Source organism: Caretta caretta, chromosome 12, assembly GCF_965140235.1.
Source record: "Caretta caretta isolate rCarCar2 chromosome 12, rCarCar1.hap1, whole genome shotgun sequence".
Taxonomy (NCBI): domain Eukaryota; kingdom Metazoa; phylum Chordata; order Testudines; family Cheloniidae; genus Caretta; species Caretta caretta.
This window is the reverse complement of record NC_134217.1, coordinates 11757557-11775288: the sequence shown is the minus strand read 5'-3', so window position 1 is coordinate 11775288 and position 17732 is coordinate 11757557.

Below are 17732 nucleotides of genomic sequence, written 5' to 3'. Positions count from 1 at the left end.
TAGTGACTGGCTAAAATAGAGACTACCTTTATAGAAATATACAGCAATAACTAGATTAGAAGTAAATGTGGAACACTAGCAGAGCGAATAGAATAAGCCAGTGGAGTATAGATATCCCAGAATGCACTCAATTTGTTTGGCCATGTTGTTTCTGCCAATACTTTCCTGACAGAAGTACTAATTTAGGATTGATGTCATTTCTGCACGTTTTTTCATTTGTTTTAAGTCACTCAGTTTTGGTTCCAAATTGTACTGAGCCCCAGAGCCTGCAATGAGCTCTGTGCAGGGAAACCCGTACACCAGGATTGGAATCTCCATTAAGATAATTTCAGTAAACTCTGTACAACTCTCATAACAAATAATCATACATAGCTCTTAAATTGCACTTTTCTTCAGCAGATTTCGAAGCACTTTAACAAAGAAGTTCTGTATCACTATCCCCTCATCTTACAGCTGTGGAAACAGACACAGAAAGGATGTCTACACTGCAAAAAAAAAAAAAAAATCCAAAAAGTGGCAGCGAGTCTCAGAGCCTGGGTCAACTGACTTGGGTTCACAGGGCTCATGCTATGGGCCTAAAAATAGCAGTGTAGACATTCTCACTCAGGTTGGAGCCCAAGCTCTGAGACCCTCCCCGCGTGCTGGGTTTCAGAGCTCAGGCTCCAGCCCAAGCCCACACATCTACACTGCTATTTTTAGCCCCGTAGCATGAACCCTACAAGCCTGACTCAGTTGGCTGAGCTCTGAGGCTCAGTGACATGATTTTTTTTTCACTGTAAGCATACCCAGAGAGGGGAAGAGACTTGCCCAAAGTCCATCCAGCAGGCTAATAAGCAGAGCAAGGAATAGAACCCAGGTCTTTCAAGTTACAGTCCACTAGGCCACACTGCCTCCCAAAGAAAGGGTTTTCCAAAACAGCACATTTCCAGAAAGCAAATGTTTGTTTGTCGTCTCCTTGCTGTGCTTTTCCTCCTGCCATGAGCTAAATGCAAATGCCACTAGTTGGAAATAGTGCCCAACTTTATGTGACTGACCTTATTTCAGTCACTATAACCATCAAATTAAGAGCTCTCTCTAACTCTCTCAGACTGAAGTCCCAGAGGAGGCCACCACTTTAAAAGAAGAAAAAACTGACAATAATTTGCAAGAAGAATTTGTAAGTGGAGCACTTAAAGCAAATGAAATGTCAAAACTCTGTGGTAAATGCTGACAATTATTGACGTTTTAAATGTCGACCATTGTATGTCTTATATCGGAACATTATAGCAGAAAGTTCTTTGTAATTTAAAAGGCATTGGCCATTACTTTAAATTCTTCTTATGGTGCGGGGTGGGTGGGGAGGGGAGGAGAGCATTCATTAGCTAGCACAAGCAGGTAGCCCGTGCAACTCTCATCCCCCAACACATCCAACACCAAGGTTATTTCTCCTGCCCTTCTGTGGCAGCCATATGGAAGCAACATAAAGCCCATCTGGTGACTCCGGTGTCCTTACCTACACTTCTCTAAATAAAAGCATTTACCATGCACAAGACAATTGTGTGTGTCATTGTTGAGAGCATAATGGTTTCTGCCTTAAGTCACTGCACTCTTGAGCTTTTCACAGTCACTCTTTCTAAACGCCACTCCCATTCTAGTCCCGTTGATGTAAGTGAGAGCACAGGTAAACCATTATTGCTCACTTTTGAAAATCCCACCCTGAGCCTTTAATGCATTGCTTTGTAACACAGAGATTCACAGCTGGGAAGATGCTACAAGCAAGCCAACCTCTAACTTTATTTGAGATCCATTCCTGAAAGCTGCTCTCTTGGAGTGGACTGCTGGTCTTGCATGTACCCCACTAAAGACCATGGGTCTCCATGCCAGGAGAAAAGTCCACCCACCTGGAACAATTTGCAGAATTGGAGCCTTTTATACCTCCAAAAAAGAAAAAAAAGTTAACATCTGAAAATAAAACTTACTGGGAATAAGAATTGGAATATGCAGTCAGATAAAGACGGGAGATTTGCCTCTAGAGTAAGTAGCCCTGAAGAGAAACATTTGAGAATTTTGCCTATCTTACATTAACCCTCTGGATCAGAGAATGTCTTTTCTTAGTTGTCCCCATTTCTATATTGTAATTAACCCCTTGCTATATGGTTCTTCCATGAATGACTGGTGCTGTTAGACTATGCTGAGCAATTAATGGTTTATGATCATTCTCAGAAGTAATATGCTGGTTTTGAGGTCTCAAGACAAGGAAAAGTGGTAAGTAAGCATTATAGACTGTATTTCCCTCCCATCCACTAAAGCTTAACAGATCTTTCCCCCTGCAAACAGAAACCTATGTTTTTATAAGCTTTCCCCAGTAATTAATATATTAAAAAATTATCTGAACTTCTGTACGGCCTTTATGCAAGGATCTCAAAGCAGTAATTAAGCATGACAACACTCCAGTGAAGGACACAGGTAGCTACAAAAATTATGTACAACAATAGCTTCCAAATTTCTTTGCTTTTTCTGGTTCTGTCTCAGACCATTCATCATATCTTACACTTTGGGAGAAGGGGGAAGGAGTGGCTGGGAACATCAAGTCTGCATTCACATCCTTTTTTTTTTTTTTTTTTTTCATTTTTGCCTTTTGGCTTGTTTGGCTTTGTATAAACCTTGTGAGAGTTGATCAAAATGTATCATACCATTTTTCATTAAAAAGAGAATGTTTTGGTTATTGATGAAACCCAATACATAAAATTTTGTTACCATTTTTCAATCAACTCTAAACCATATATTTCCTTTTGCTGCATCCATTTGTATCAAGGTCGATAAAGTTTGTGTGTCTGATTTCGTGAAGAATATTTCAACAACAGCTCAGCTTATAAAGAAGAAAGTACATTTTTTAGGAATGTTTTGCAGTAGACATGGTTAATATTACCTTGCCACTTTTATGAGACACATAATAACCCATTTTTTAAACAGTAGTCCAACTAGATTTAAACCAAAGTCAAAATAATATTTTTGTGTATATATATATATACACACACATATACACAGACACACTTAAACCATTCCAGAGAACCTGTATAGTGCCCTTAGATGAACACTTTTTTTAAACACATAGACTATTATATAGTACAATAAAAATGGCTGATGTCATTTGCAAAACTATGCTGGAGACAAATAGGGAAATGTATGCTGTTTTAAAACCAATGAAGGAGTCAACTGAGATGGATTACATTTTAGGTACAGAATACACAACTTTCTAAAAGCAGCTGAATGGACGTCAAATAATGTCAGAATGGATAGTTTAAAAATATTTATGTCATTTTCTGCCTGGATTGTTTGATTATTAAGGAGATGCAGGTTTGGGGATCATGGATCAGATGAACTTGCAAAATGCATGCATAGTTTTTTTTCTTTCTTCCCTTGACATGGAAGAAAATTGACAGGTTCAAAATGGAGCCATAGGGGTTAATCAGACAGGATTTGCCCCCTAATATATGCCTGTAACATAGTCACTGAGTGATTGGTTATAGGGTGAATGAAGTACAAATTCTAAAGCACACTAGCCTCACTGTACTAGAACCAACAATGGCTGTCTACCGTCATGCCTCTCACTTCCAAGTACCTCACTATTCTACATCATTCATTTGAACCCAAGTATCCCTCATCATCTCCATGTTAACTCACTGCTTATTACAATACAACCCAACCATCAGAAAACCTCAGTTTTAAAACGGAGTTCAAAAGAAGCAGTACACATGATAATGAACAGAGTCCACATTCTTCATTTGTGTCCTCCAACTCCTCTGCTATTTTTAGCCTATTTCCTCTTTCTATGTTTTTCTCAAGTGTGCACACAGCTGGACTACAGGAAACTGTACTCATATCACCTTGTCCTCACTTCCCTCCCCCCCCCGCCCCACCCCCTAGCCATGCATTTGTTTCATTCCCCTGCTGTGTATTATCAATGAGACAGATTGAGGACAGGGATTGACTCTTACCACATTTTTGTACAATGCCCACCACAAGGAATCCTAGGTGTTACTGTAATATAAATAGTTAAGAATGTAAATGCTCCCACTGCCCTGAGCTTACCTCTACGAGCAGTACAGAATTTTCACATCCGACACATCTAATGACAAGGGGTCCCCCAAATAGGACAACACATGAACTCTAGATGTTACAAAAGAAAACCAGCAATCTTTTTAACCTCTTAGACTAAACAACAATGCCCAGCCTAGCCTCTCCCACCTCCTTGATAAAGTCATTTGGCACTTTGTTTCTGGTCCTAGCTGGAAGCTAGAAATTAATAAACTTTCATCTGAACATTTCAGAACCCCAGAAAATGCTGGAATCCAGTTTGGAGAACCACATGAAGGTTCTGGAGCGGAAGGGGTCTGTAGGGCAGCGTCTTCCCTCTGAATCAGTTTGTCCAGCCTTTTATCGGAATAAGTTTGTTTTGTTTTAACAAAATGTCCGGTGCAGAAGACTGTACGGTGTCTATCTAAGGGACCAACCCCCTCCGCTAAGAGGAGCAATCTGAACTTTGAGGAAAGTTTGGATCCAAACTTTGCAGCTCCAGCCTATTTCTAGTTTTCTTCCCGCCCCCCATTTTAAGCATGGTAATGGTCTTCTATGCTCTCACTCACAAATCACGTGGCATAGCTTAAGAAGTAACAATACGACGTGGTAGTAATTACACTCATCCGTGCCCTCAAAAAAGGGGCTACATAGTAATTCCTGTCAACCAGCCTTCCTCCATCCTCAGTTGTGCCCGCTGCGCTGAGTAATCCTCAAAGTGTGCATTCCACAATTCTTTCAGCCGCTTGAAGGTTGGCATTTTCTAAGAATTCTGTTATTGTGAGAGCAAAGCAGTTTGGACTGGCTTAGTTACTGTTGGGCCAATATTTCCATCATCAGCCCTGTTTTCCAGGGATTTTATAACATGATTATAAAAACTGTCCCATGGCTAAACATGGGCATTTAGGATGAAATCTTGACTGCACTGAAATTAATGGCAAAACTCCCATTGACTTCAATGGGGCCCAGTTTCATCCCTAGAACTGGATGTTTTATCATTAATATTTTGCCTGTTTAAGTTTTAGTGGCACACTCAGTTGCTAGAGTCTGCTGGTTTTGCAGGTTTGAAAAATTCCTAGATTACTTGCTCTTCAGGGTCTTCCCAAAAATAGAAACGCAAACCACGCCCTGATTTGTAAAAGATATAGTGCACAAATCCATGTACATTCACGTGTATGATTACGTGACCACATGTAGAAATCATGGATTTGCATTGACCAGTGGCCACATATAAGCAGCTAGTCAATTATACAGTCCCGCATATGCTGTGTACATGCTTTCAAGGTAATCATACACAGAGACTTGGACTGTTAATGCAGAATCTTTTCGGGAGCTATCCCATTGTGACCACTCTGGACAGCACTCTCAACTCAGATGCACTGGCCAGGTAGACAGGAAAAGGCCCGCAAACTTTTGAATTTCAGTTTCCTGTTTGGCCAGCGTGGCAAGCTGCAGGTGACCATGCAGAGCTCATCAGCAGAGGTGACCATAATGGAGTCCCAGAATCGCAAAAGAGCTCCAGCATGGACCGAACAGGAGGTACGGGATCTGATCACTGTATGGGGAGAGGAATCCGTGCTGTCAGAACTCCGTTCCAGTTTTCGAAAAGCTAAAACATTTGTCAAAATCTCCCAGGGCAGAAGGAGAGAGGCCATAACAGGGACCTGAAGCAGTGCCGTGTGAAACTTAAGGAGCTGAGGCAAGCCTACCAGAAAACCAGAGAGGCGAATGGCCGCTCCGGGTCACAGCCCAAAACATGCCGCTTCTATGATGAGCTGCATGCCATTTTAGGGGTTTCAGCCACCACTACCCCAGCCGTTATGTTTGACTCCTTCAATGGAGATGGAGGCAACATGGAAGCAGGTTTTGGGGACGAGGAAGATGATGATGATGACGTTGTAGATAGCTCACAGCAAGCAAGCGGAGAAACCGGTTTTCCCGACATCCAGGAACTGTTTCTCACCCTGGCCCTGGGGAGAGGAATCCGTGCTGTCAGAACTCTGTTCCAGTTTTCGAAAAGCTAAAACATTTGTCAAAATCTCCCAGGGCAGAAGGAGAGAGGCCATAACAGGGACCTGAAGCAGTGCCGTGTGAAACTTAAGGAGCTGAGGCAAGCCTACCAGAAAACCAGAGAGGCGAATGGCCGCTCCGGGTCACAGCCCAAAACATGCCGCTTCTATGATGAGCTGCATGCCATTTTAGGGGTTTCAGCCACCACTACCCCAGCCGTTATGTTTGACTCCTTCAATGGAGATGGAGGCAACATGGAAGCAGGTTTTGGGGACGAGGAAGATGATGATGATGACGTTGTAGATAGCTCACAGCAAGCAAGCGGAGAAACCGGTTTTCCCGACATCCAGGAACTGTTTCTCACCCTGGCCCTGGAGCCAGTACCCCCCGAACCCACCCAAGGCTGCCTCCCAGACCCGCCAGGCGGAGAAGGGACCTCTGGTGAGTGTACCTTTTAAAATACTATACATGGTTTAAAAGCAAGCATGTTTAATGATTAATTTGCCCTGGCATTCGTGGCTCTCCTGGATGTACTCCCAAAGCCTTTGCAAAAGGTTTCTGGGGAGGGCAGCCTAATTCCATCCACCATGGTAGGACACTTTACCACTCCAGGCCAGTAGCATGTACTCGGGAATCATTGTAGAACAAAGCATTGCAGTGAATGTTTGCTGGCATTCAAACAACATCCGTTCTTTAGCTCTCTGTGTTATCCTCAGGAGAGTGATATCATTCATGGTCACCTGGTTGAAATAGGGTGCTTTTCTCAAGGGGACATTCAGAGGTGCCCATTCCTGCTGGGCTGTTTGCCTGTGGCTGAACAGAAATGTTCCCCGCTATTTGCCATGGGGAGGGGCTAGCCACGTGCTGTGGGGAGGCAAAATGTGACCTTGAACCAAAAGCACATGTGCTATGTATGTAATGTTAACAGCAAGGTTTACCATGAAAGAGTGTACCCATTGTTCTATAAAATGTGTCTTTTTAAATACCACTATCCCTTTTTTTTCTCCACCAGCTGCATGTGCTTCAAGGATCACAGGATCTTCTCCTTCCCAGAGGCTAGTGAAGATTAGAAGGCGAAAAAAACACACTCGCGATGAAATGTTATCTGAGCTCATGCTGTCCTCCCACACTGACAGAGCACAGACGAATGCATGGAGGCAGACAATGTCAGAGTGCAGGAAAGCACAAAATGACCGGGAGGAGAGGTGGCGGGCTGAAGAGAGTAAGTGGCGGGCTGAAGAGAGGGCTGAAGCTGAAAGGTGGTGGCAGCGTGATGAGAGGAGGCAGGATTCAATGCTGAGGCTGCTGGAGTATCAAACTAATATGCTCCAGCGTATGGTTGAGCTGCAGAAAAGGCAACAGGAGCACAGACCACCGCTACAGCCCCTGTGTAACCAACCACCCTCCTCCCCAAGTTCCATAGCCTCCTCATCCAGACGCCCAAGAACGCAGTGGTGGGGCCTCCGGCCACCCAGCCACTCCACCCCAGAGGATTGCTCAAGCAACAGAAGGCTGGCATTCAATAAGTTTTAAAGTTTTAAACTTTTAAAGTGCTGTGTGGCCTTGTCCTTCCCATCTCCACCACCCCTCCTGGTGCTTCTCTCCTCTACCACCCCTCCTGGGCTACCTTGGTAGTTATCCCACTATTTGTGTGATGAATTAATAAAGAATGCATGAATGTGAAGCAACAATGACTTTATTGCCTCTGCAAGTGGTGATCGAAGGGAGGAGGGGAGGGTGGTTAGCTTACAGGGAATTAGAGTGAAACAAGGGGTGGGGGTTTTCATCAAGGAGAAACAAACAGAACTTTCACACCATAGCCTGGCCAGTCATGAAACTGGTTTTCAAAGCTTCTCTGACATGCACTGCGCCCTCCTGTGCTCTTCTAACCGCCCTGGTGTCTGGCTGTGCGTAACCAGCAGCCCGGCGATTTGCCTCAACCTCCCACCCCGCCATAAACATCTCCCCCTTACTCTCATAGATATTGTGGAGCGCACAGCAAGCAGTAATAACAATGGGAATATTGGTTTCGCTGAGGTCTAACCAAGTCAGTAAACTGCACCAGCGTGCTTTTAAATGTCCAAATGCACATTCTACCACCATTCTGCACTTGCTCAGCCTGTAGTTGAACAACTCCTGACTACTTTCCAGGCTGCCTGTGTATGGCTTCATGAGCCATGGCATTAAGGGGTAGGCTGGGTTCCCAAGGATAACTATAGGCATTTCAACATCCCCAATGGTTATTTTCTGGTCTGGGAATAAAGTCCCTTCCTGCAGCTTTTGAAACAGACCAGAGTTCCTGAAGATGCGAGTGTGGTGTACCTTTCCCGGCCATCCCACATTGATGTTGGTGAAACGTCCCTTGTGATCCACCAGTGCTTGCAGCACTATTGAAAAGTACCTCTTGCAGTTTATGTAGTTGCCGGCTTGGTGCTCCGGTGCCAAGATAGGGATATGGGTTCCGTCTATGGCCCCACCACAGTTAGGGAATCCCATTGCAGCAAAGCCATCCACTATGACCCGCACATTTCCCAGGGTCACTACCCTTGATATCAGCAGATCTTTGATTGCATTGGCTACTTGCATCACAGCAGCCCCCACCGTAGATTTGCCCACTCCAAATTGATTCCGACTGACCGGTAGTTGTCTGGCATTGCAAGCTTCCTCAGGGCTATTGCCACTCACTTCTCAACTGTGAGGGCTGCTCTCAACTTGGTATTCTTGCGCTTCAGGGCAGGGGAAAGCAAGTCACAAAGTTCCATGAAAGTGCCCTTACGCATGCGAAAGTTTTGCAGCCACTGGGAATCGTCCCAGACCTGCAACACTATGTGGTCCCACCAGTCTGTGCTTGTTTCCCGAGCCCAGAATCGGCATTCCACTGCATGAACCTGCCCCATTAGCACCATGATGCCCACATTGCCAGGGCCCATGCTTTGAGAGAAGTCTGTGTCCATGTCCTCATCACTCTCGTCACCACACTGACGTCGCCTACTCGCCCGGTTTTGCTTTGCCAGGTTCTGGTGCTGCATATATTGCTGGATAATGCGTGTGGTGTTTAATGTGCTCCTAATTGCCAAAGTGATCTGAGCGGGCTCCATGCTTGCTGCGGTATGGCATCTGCACAGAAAAAAGGCATGGAACGATTGTCTGCCATTGCTCTGACGGAGGGAGGGGCAACTGACGATATGGCTTACAGGGAATTAACAAAGGGGGTGGCTTTGCAAGAAACTGAATGCCCCCCTCAAGGATAGAACTCAAAACCTCAAGGATAGAACTCAAAACTGGGTTTAGCAGGCCGTTGATTTCACAGAGGGAGGGAGGGAGGGAGGAGAAAATGAATACAAAACAAATCTGGTCTATTTCTTGTTTTGAGCCACTTCATCTATCTTTATACATCTTGCTGGCAGCAGACTGTGCAGTGCGACTGCTAGCCATCGTCAACTCCTGGGTGCTCGGCAGAAGACGGTGCAGTATGACTGCTGGCCATCATCTTCTGCTGGCTGCTGATTAAAAGACAGTGCACTGCTGGTAGGACTCAATCACCACGAGACGAAACTTAAAAGGGAAATGACCTGGCTTAGTCACTTCCATGTTTGCCCAGGTGCCCCTGACCTCATCGAGGTCGGTTAAAAGAGCACCCAGGACTACGTCGACGATGGCTACCGGTCATACTGCACTGTCAGCTGTCAAAAGGCAATAAACTGCTGCTGTGTAGCAATGCAGTACCACGTCTGCCAGCACCCAGGAGACATACAGTGACGGTTAGCTGAGCGGGCTCCATGCTTGCCATGGTATGGCGTCTGCACAGGTAACTCAAGAAAAAAGGCACAAAACGATTGTCTGCCCTTGCTTTCATGGAAGGAGGGAGGGAAGGGGGGGCCTGATGATATGTACCCAGAACACCCGCGACAATGTTTTAGCCCCATCAGGCACTGGAATTTCTACCCAGAATTCAAATGGGTGGCGGAGACTGCGGGAACTGTGGGATAGCTACCCACGGTGCAACACTCCAGAAGTCAACGGTTGCCTCAGTACTGTGGACACACTCTGCCGACTACATGCACTTACAGCATTTGTGTGGGGACACACACAATCGACTGTATAAAAACGCTTTCTACAAAACCGATTTCTATAAATTTGACCTAATTTCGTAGTGTAGACATACCCTAAGTTGCACTGCTGACCAGATTGGTCTCTAGCAAGCCCAGAAGGTGGAGTAAAGCCACCTTTGTTGCACAGAGCAGAGCTCAGCCACAGCTGAGCATTAAAGCTCAATATTTCTGTCAAAACAAAGGCCTTTCCCAAAAGAGGAGGCAGGTGGTAAAAACAACTTGTCTATTTGCCTTCATTCCAGAAAGCTAAATGAGTTTGAGCAGTCACCTATCCCCTACTTCATGGCTGAGGGGGACCTGCAGCTAGAGCAGAGTAAAAAAAAACAATAATAATTTTGGCTCCCATGTTTTTAGCAAATTCAAACCATCAGGTCTGCTTACACAGCTCCACATGCTGAGGGTCATGTGGCACTTAACAATTCCCACCTGTTGGCAATCAGGAACTCATATAAGGCATTGCCTGAGTCAGTAATGGCAGTAGAGTCTAGTCATCTTTTGCCATTTGATGACTAATTGCTAAGAAAGGCCGTAGGACTCAATTGTTCCTGATTAATTAAAAAACAAAAACAAAAATACTACATGTTCCAGCTGACATCAGATCAGAGCCAACATTTAAGTTTATGTATAAGAACATACAGCATGTAACTGCAATTCCAGCCTTTTGGCTTAAATCAAGGGTGGAAAAACTTAAATCTCCCACATGTCTTCAGATGGGAGGCTGTATCCTACATTTGCAGGACGATTAACTCTGATCTAATATGTCTTTGTCATCTCTATCATCTATGACTGGGCTTTAAGGCTTCAGCTTAGCTAAATCAGCAAAAAGCCTCAAACGGAGACTATATGTGTTTATTATGATCTCCTCTTATATGAAACAGTAATGTCTTCAGCTGTGTTCCCTCTAAGCTGCGGGTTGGTCGGCCACCCAGGAGAGATTCAAGTGCCGCCCAGTTGATTAGCAGCCATGTTGCTCCATCCTGCAGCTGCTCCCAGGACCCTCCTGCTGGCTGTGCAGAGCGGGAGTGGAGGGGGGTGCTGATGTCAGGGTGTCCCCCTCCCCCTGTACCCCATCTCCACAGAGCAGAGAAGATAGGACAGCCTGGCTCAGGACCCAGAGCACTTAAAGAGAGAGTGTACTGTTTCTGAGCCTTCCCCAGTAGCCAGCTCACAGAGTCTCTGTCGGTGTCTCTTTCTCTCACCCAAACACACTCTCTCTCTCTCTCCCTCCCCCCTGCCCAGGAAACAGGCTTAGGACAGAGTAGGAGAGCTTTCAATGAGTGTCTTAAAGAGACAGCACATGGCATTGCTCAGAAACTTCCCCAAGTGTGTGTCTCTCTCTCACACACACACACCCAACACATTATTATTGTTGTTGTTATTTCTTGGTACTTCCTGCAATGCACATATCTTCTCTGTAATTTTATTCTTTCAAAGTGTGTTATTTTAGTGTTTGGACTGCTCTATGCATTTCATAATTTTTATTTCTCTTACTCCTAAATTTAATTCTTTGAGTAGTGAGTTCTAAAATGCCAAACCCTATGCAATTAGCCCTATGGTATCTTTTTAAAAATATATAGTATATTTAGGTTTTTTTTCTTTCTCCTGGTGACGCACATCCGCACATACCTTGGTGCACATCAAATTTATTCCACACATGGATGGAAAAAATTAGGGAACATTGGTCCTCTGTGATGGAACTGTGCAGGTAAGGAAGGATAATTCTGTAGGGATAGCACTGAACTGGGGACTGGATTTATTTCCAAACTCTACCACACATTCTCTCTGAGATCTTATTCAGATCATGAAGAGCCAGATTTTCAGAGAAGCCCAGCTCCCATTTAAACACCAAAACACGTGGCCAGAGCTTCAAAAGAGCTTAACCCTTTAGGTGCTGAAGGTCTTTGAAAATCTGGCCCTACATCTGTGTTTCCGTTCTGCCTCTGTAAAATGGGAATACTACTACATCTCTCCCACCCCTTCTCTATCTCATCTATTTCTGTTGTAAGCTCTTTGGTACAGTGACTGTCCCTTAGTACGCATTTATAGCTTTGCCTATTGGCTGGAAGAGCTGTGAAAAACTGTAGAACCCTCCCATACTGACCCTTGCCAAAGGAAGAAGACTTGCAAGGCACCATTCAAAATGGAAGCCCACTGTACACACACCCATAGCTACATCATAGTTACATAGAGTCTCTTTTTACTTTCAAATGGCTCCTTGACCTCTCTGACTGACAACATGATCCCAAGAGTCTCCAGGAAAAAGCAGACATGCCAACTCTCGCAAACTGATCGCGAGAGTCACCATTTCTAAGTAAAATTAAGCCTTACTCCTGATCTTGCAAGAGAACTCTCAAATGTCATGATTTCTGCCCCCTCCTCCCCTAACTGTGGCACAAATGCGTTTACAGTCAAACAGAAGTTACCCCCACCCTAAACAATGGAATATGATTTCTCCACTGGATAGTTATTTCCAAAGTACTGTGAAACACAATGAGAATTCATTTGCTATCAGAGAAGCAAAGCTATGAAGCTAACAAGAGACAGCATGGATACACCTCAGCAGGGAAGAAAAACTTCATCTGAGAGAGAAAGGGGTGCGGGCCAACCCTCAAAGAAGCAATTGAATCAACTCGGGGGGGGGGGAAATCACCAGTCAGACTCCCTGAGAAGTAGGAGAGGGGACCCCACTGCAGTCCCCTCAGGCCTGGGGATGGTGAAGAAACCTAAGGAGCAGAGGTGAGGCTGGGGGCTGCAGAATGGCTGAAGTGAGGAGGGTGGGGCTGATTTGGGTTGCGGGGCTGTAGTGATAGTGGGTTCTGAGCAGATGGAGAGAGTGCGGGGAGGGTAAACTCAGAGTGGGGGACAATGGGGAAGGGGGGCTGAACTGATGGGCTGGTGATAATGAGGGCTGGGAGACTAAACTGAGGGAGGGCAGAGTTGGGGAGGGTTGGGTGGAGAGAGAACTGATGGGGGACTGAGGAACAGGCTGTGCAGGAGGTGGGCAGATGTGGGGGTGAGAGCTTCTGTAGCAGGGGCCAAAAATCACCATATCCAGTACACACAGAAGAGTGGGCAACGTTAATTGTCACATGCACACACCCTGGGGATGATCAGGGGGTGGGGTGATTCAAAAAAATCAAGAGATTGACTTAAAAATACAATATAATCTTTTTTTAAAATGTCATGATTTTGGGGTCAAGCTCACGATTTTTGGGAGTCCAATTCCTGATTTTTTCTCTCTCGAAGTTGGCAGTACTGAAAAAGTTAACAGAGAAATGAGTGTAAATGCAGGGGGGGAAAAAATATTTGCCAAACTCTTTCAAGTCAGTAACAAGTGTCCCTCTGCTTTCATAATCCTTGCTGTGTCAAAGGCCATTCATGTTTAATTAATTAAAAGTTATGCCAAGAAAGAACAAACAGGCACAGGAAAAGAGGAAAGCTAAGGGGGCGGAAGGAAGGAGAGAAGGAACAAAATGAAGAGGTGGGAGGTATAAGCAAAATGGAATAAACGAGAAAAAAAATAAAAGACTAACATGACTCAGCGGCACAGCTCCCAGATGGACTGAAGACCCATTTCTGGAGAGGAAAGAAATATGAATGAAATCACATTAAACAAACATTCCCTGTGACATTTTTCACTCGTCCTTTCACACCTTTCCTTGAAATTTTCCATACCAGCTGTAGTTCATTCTGAAGCCAAAATCCATCAGCAACTTGAAAGATGTAAATGTTTGGGCCTATTCTGTTTTTCTAAATAGATAAAATACAGCCCTGCTGGGAGGAAATAACTGCCTCATTTGTTAGGGAATGTTCTTCATTTGAAGTGAGTAGCAGGTCCAAATGCTGTACCTGAAATCATACAATAAGAAAACGAGCCTATAAAAAAAAGAAAAGGCTTCTGTTTCATAAAGCTGCATTTTTCAATAAGAGGTTTAGAAGGAATTTGAATTACTTCTTTAACTGAAGCATGATCGAGATTAGATAATCCATTAACTTGCCAATAGACCACATTGATATCACCCAAAGAGAGAGTGCAGGGAAAGGAGAATGCTAAAGCTGGAACACTGACTCCTACAGAAAGGAATAGCGCCTCCAAGTGAAATGCTGAAAGAATGGCCAGGACAGTTTATAGCAAAGTAGGAGAATACAGAGTCACACAAAAGCCTGAGAAGTTTCTAATAGAAACATGTTCTTATAACAAATTCCACAGCAGATTTCCATAGCAGATCAGGTGAGCATTCCATCTAGTTTAATATACTCCAACAGTCTGACCATGAGCGGAATCAAAGAAAAGTCCACAGTGGGTAATTATGGATCATCATCTTTCTCACTAACCATCACAATTTAGCAGCTGGCTTGTGCCTGGAAATAAAAGGCTTCATGTCATGTTTTTCCCCTGTCTAATCTGATTGAGACCTTCTCATTATCCAGATAGATATCCAGCCTTTATTTAAAACTACTAAGCTTTTGGCCTGTAAGATATCTTCTGATAGTGAGTTCCATAGGATGATTATATTCTAAATAAAAATGTTTCCCTTTGTGTGAAAAGAAAAGGAGTACTAGTGGCACCTTAGAGACTAACCAATTTATTTGAGCATAAGCTACAGCTCACTTCTGTAGCTCATGAAAGCTCATGCTCAAATAAATTGGTTAGTCTCTACGGTGCCATAAGTACTCCTTTTCTTTTTGCGAATACAGACCAACACAGCTGCTACTCTGAAACCTTTCCTTTTGTGTGGAATACGTTAAGCAGAATTCAAGTCATTTCTGGGGTATAAATGTTACTTTCTTTACTGTAACTGAAGTCAGAGTGAGAACAACCTTGCACACTCCCCTAACCGTACATGTAAAAAAATAATCCATCTTTAGTGCAAGCACCACTTTTTCAATATGTTATGGTGAATTCAGGCCATAGTCACATTCACAAAGTGCTTTGCTTCTATAGCGAGCAGGAGGGGGCATGGTTAGCTCAAAACAGTGCCCAGCACTGATCCGTGTTACCATGACAATGGAATGCAACTGTAAATGGCCTCCACTTATGGTCCCTATCGCTGAGTCCTACCGGGCACGTGCCACCAATTTACATGTAGCTTATTGTTTTTATTACAGTACTGTGTAGAGGGCCCACTGACATCAGGACCCCCCCATGCTAGGCACTTTGGGGCACATAGAGAAAATGCCTGCCCCGAGGAGCTTACAGTTTAAGTAAGCAAGACAAATAAGAGGCCACGGAAAGGATACACAGAGAGAGGAAGTGACTTGCTCATGATCACAGCTGTTCAGTGGCAAAGCCAGGAATAAAAACCTGTAAGGACTGTGTTATGGCAAGTTATACTTTGCCCAGGCTATGGCGACAAAGCTTTTAAATGTTGCATTAATGCTTTCCCATTAATAAAATGCAATTGCATTCCGCTAGTATAAGCTACCGCTTTGCAGTTTCTCTCTCTCCAGTTGTCTGTCATTTTGAGCAGTATGGCTAGAGAAAGAGAGAGGAGGAGGGGCGTGGGGGTATAAGTGTAATGGTGCTGCAGCCCCCTTCAATTGAAGCGGAAGCTGGGATTATAGGCTAAAACTCACCAAAATATTTCATCATATCCTTCATAACAACAACAAAGATGGCTGAGCACATCTTACCCAGCTAAGATGCTCCATCCTCCCCTCATTCTCCTGGTCAACCTGCTCTGCACTTCTTAACCTAGCTCAAGGAAAAGATCTTAAGATTCAGGGCCAAGGTCGTCTCCCTCACTGGGGGTTGGGGGATGCCATCTGTCCAGGGGGCTAGGAGGTTGTTTCCTGTTCACGTTCCAAAACCACAGCCACTCCAGCTCCCCTAGATAAATCCATGTCGAAATGGGGTTCCAGGCTTGGGGGCACAGCTCAGAACATGGCCCTGCTCATTACAAAACGGGAACTTGTCAGAGCAGCATTAGACCTGGACTTGTTATCCTTGGCTTTCCAGTAGCTCACCTTGAGCATCTTTACCTTCTCCATGCACTGCTGTCCAGTCTCCTGGACCCCACAGTCAGCCAGTGGCTGCCAACGTATGTCATTGTACAGAGAAGGTTCCTTTTAGAGGAGCCAAAGTTGCAGTTTTCATAGAATCATAGAATATAAGGGTTGGAAGGGACCCCAGAAGGTCATCTAGTCCAACCCCCTACTCGAAGCAGGACCAATTCCCAGTTAAATCATCCCAGCCAGGGCTTTGTCAAGCCTGACCTTAAAAACCTCTAAGGAAGGAGATTCTACCACCTCCCTAGGTAACGCATTCCAGTGTTTCACCACCCTCTTAGTGAAAAAGTTTTTCCTAATATCCAATCTAAACCTCCCCCACTGCAGCTTGAGACCATTACTCCTCGTTCTGTCATCTGATACCATTGAGAACAGTCTAGAGCCATCCTCTTTGGAACCCCCTTTCAGGTAGTTGAAAGCAGCTATCAAATCCCCCCTCATTCTTCTCTTCTGCAGGCTAAACAATCCCAGCTCCCTCAGCCTCTGTTTTGGTTTGCTTCAGCCCAAGATGCACCAAGATTTTGGTGTCAGTCTCTGGCCAGATGGCTACAGGCTTATTCTTACCAGGCATTCTGCTGTATCAAACACTGGAAATGTCCAAAGCTGGGAGAAACTGCAAGCACTGTGACACCAAGGACACTGAGCAAAAGCATATGAAGGTAGGTCACTTCTGGTCCGGGGTCAGACTACAGGTAGATGGCAAGACAGTACATAGGACTGGGTGTCTCAGGGGGCTTGTGGGAATGTTTCTATTGTCATTTCCTTAGGTTAGCAATATGTGCAATAAGCCAACTTGGTGTCTGCCCAATAGCTCAGGGCATGGTGTCTGATTTGCATGAGGTATGACTAGAGGCAAGTTGACATGTGAAGGTAGAACATGTTCAGGGGAAAGCTCGCAGCTGAACCCGAGTTAAATCTGCAGTGAAGATAAAGCTTTGGTCTCATGACTCTGCGCCCAGTGCCGGGCGCACTGCACCACGCTACCTTTCTAAGCTTATGTAACAACGACGACACTGTATTTCATGGCATAGACAGGTGCTCTGCCCAGGGACCCACTGTGGCCTCCGGGCACCCTGCCTCGCTTACCTTCTGAATTCCCAAAATAATCCACTTACACGCAGAGTCTTTAAAACAACATTTCCCCCCTCTTGGGGATCAGATTAATCAGCTCCCAAAAAGAGCTCCCCTTTTTAGATCGAGGGTTTCACAGTTCTCCCTCTTGTGCTTCTAGCTCTGCATGCCTGTAGACTCTCCCCTTGGGTTCAAGGATTGCACAGCCCTTCTTTCTGGGGCTGTGAGCTTGCTGAGTTCTTCCCCTTAGCAGCCCTCCTGGACTGGGCTTGGTGACTCCTTTTGAGTCACCTGCCCCATCAACTAATCAGTCCCTTGATCCTCCCCAGGTGGGTCTAGTAACCCGTCTGTGCAGGCTGGGTGAGAGAAGATCCTTGTCTCACCTGCTCTACAGGGTCTTAAAGGAATAGTGATGTAGGATGGCCCTATACCTTCTCTCTCCCAGATGCTAACTGTTCCCCAGGACCATCTTCC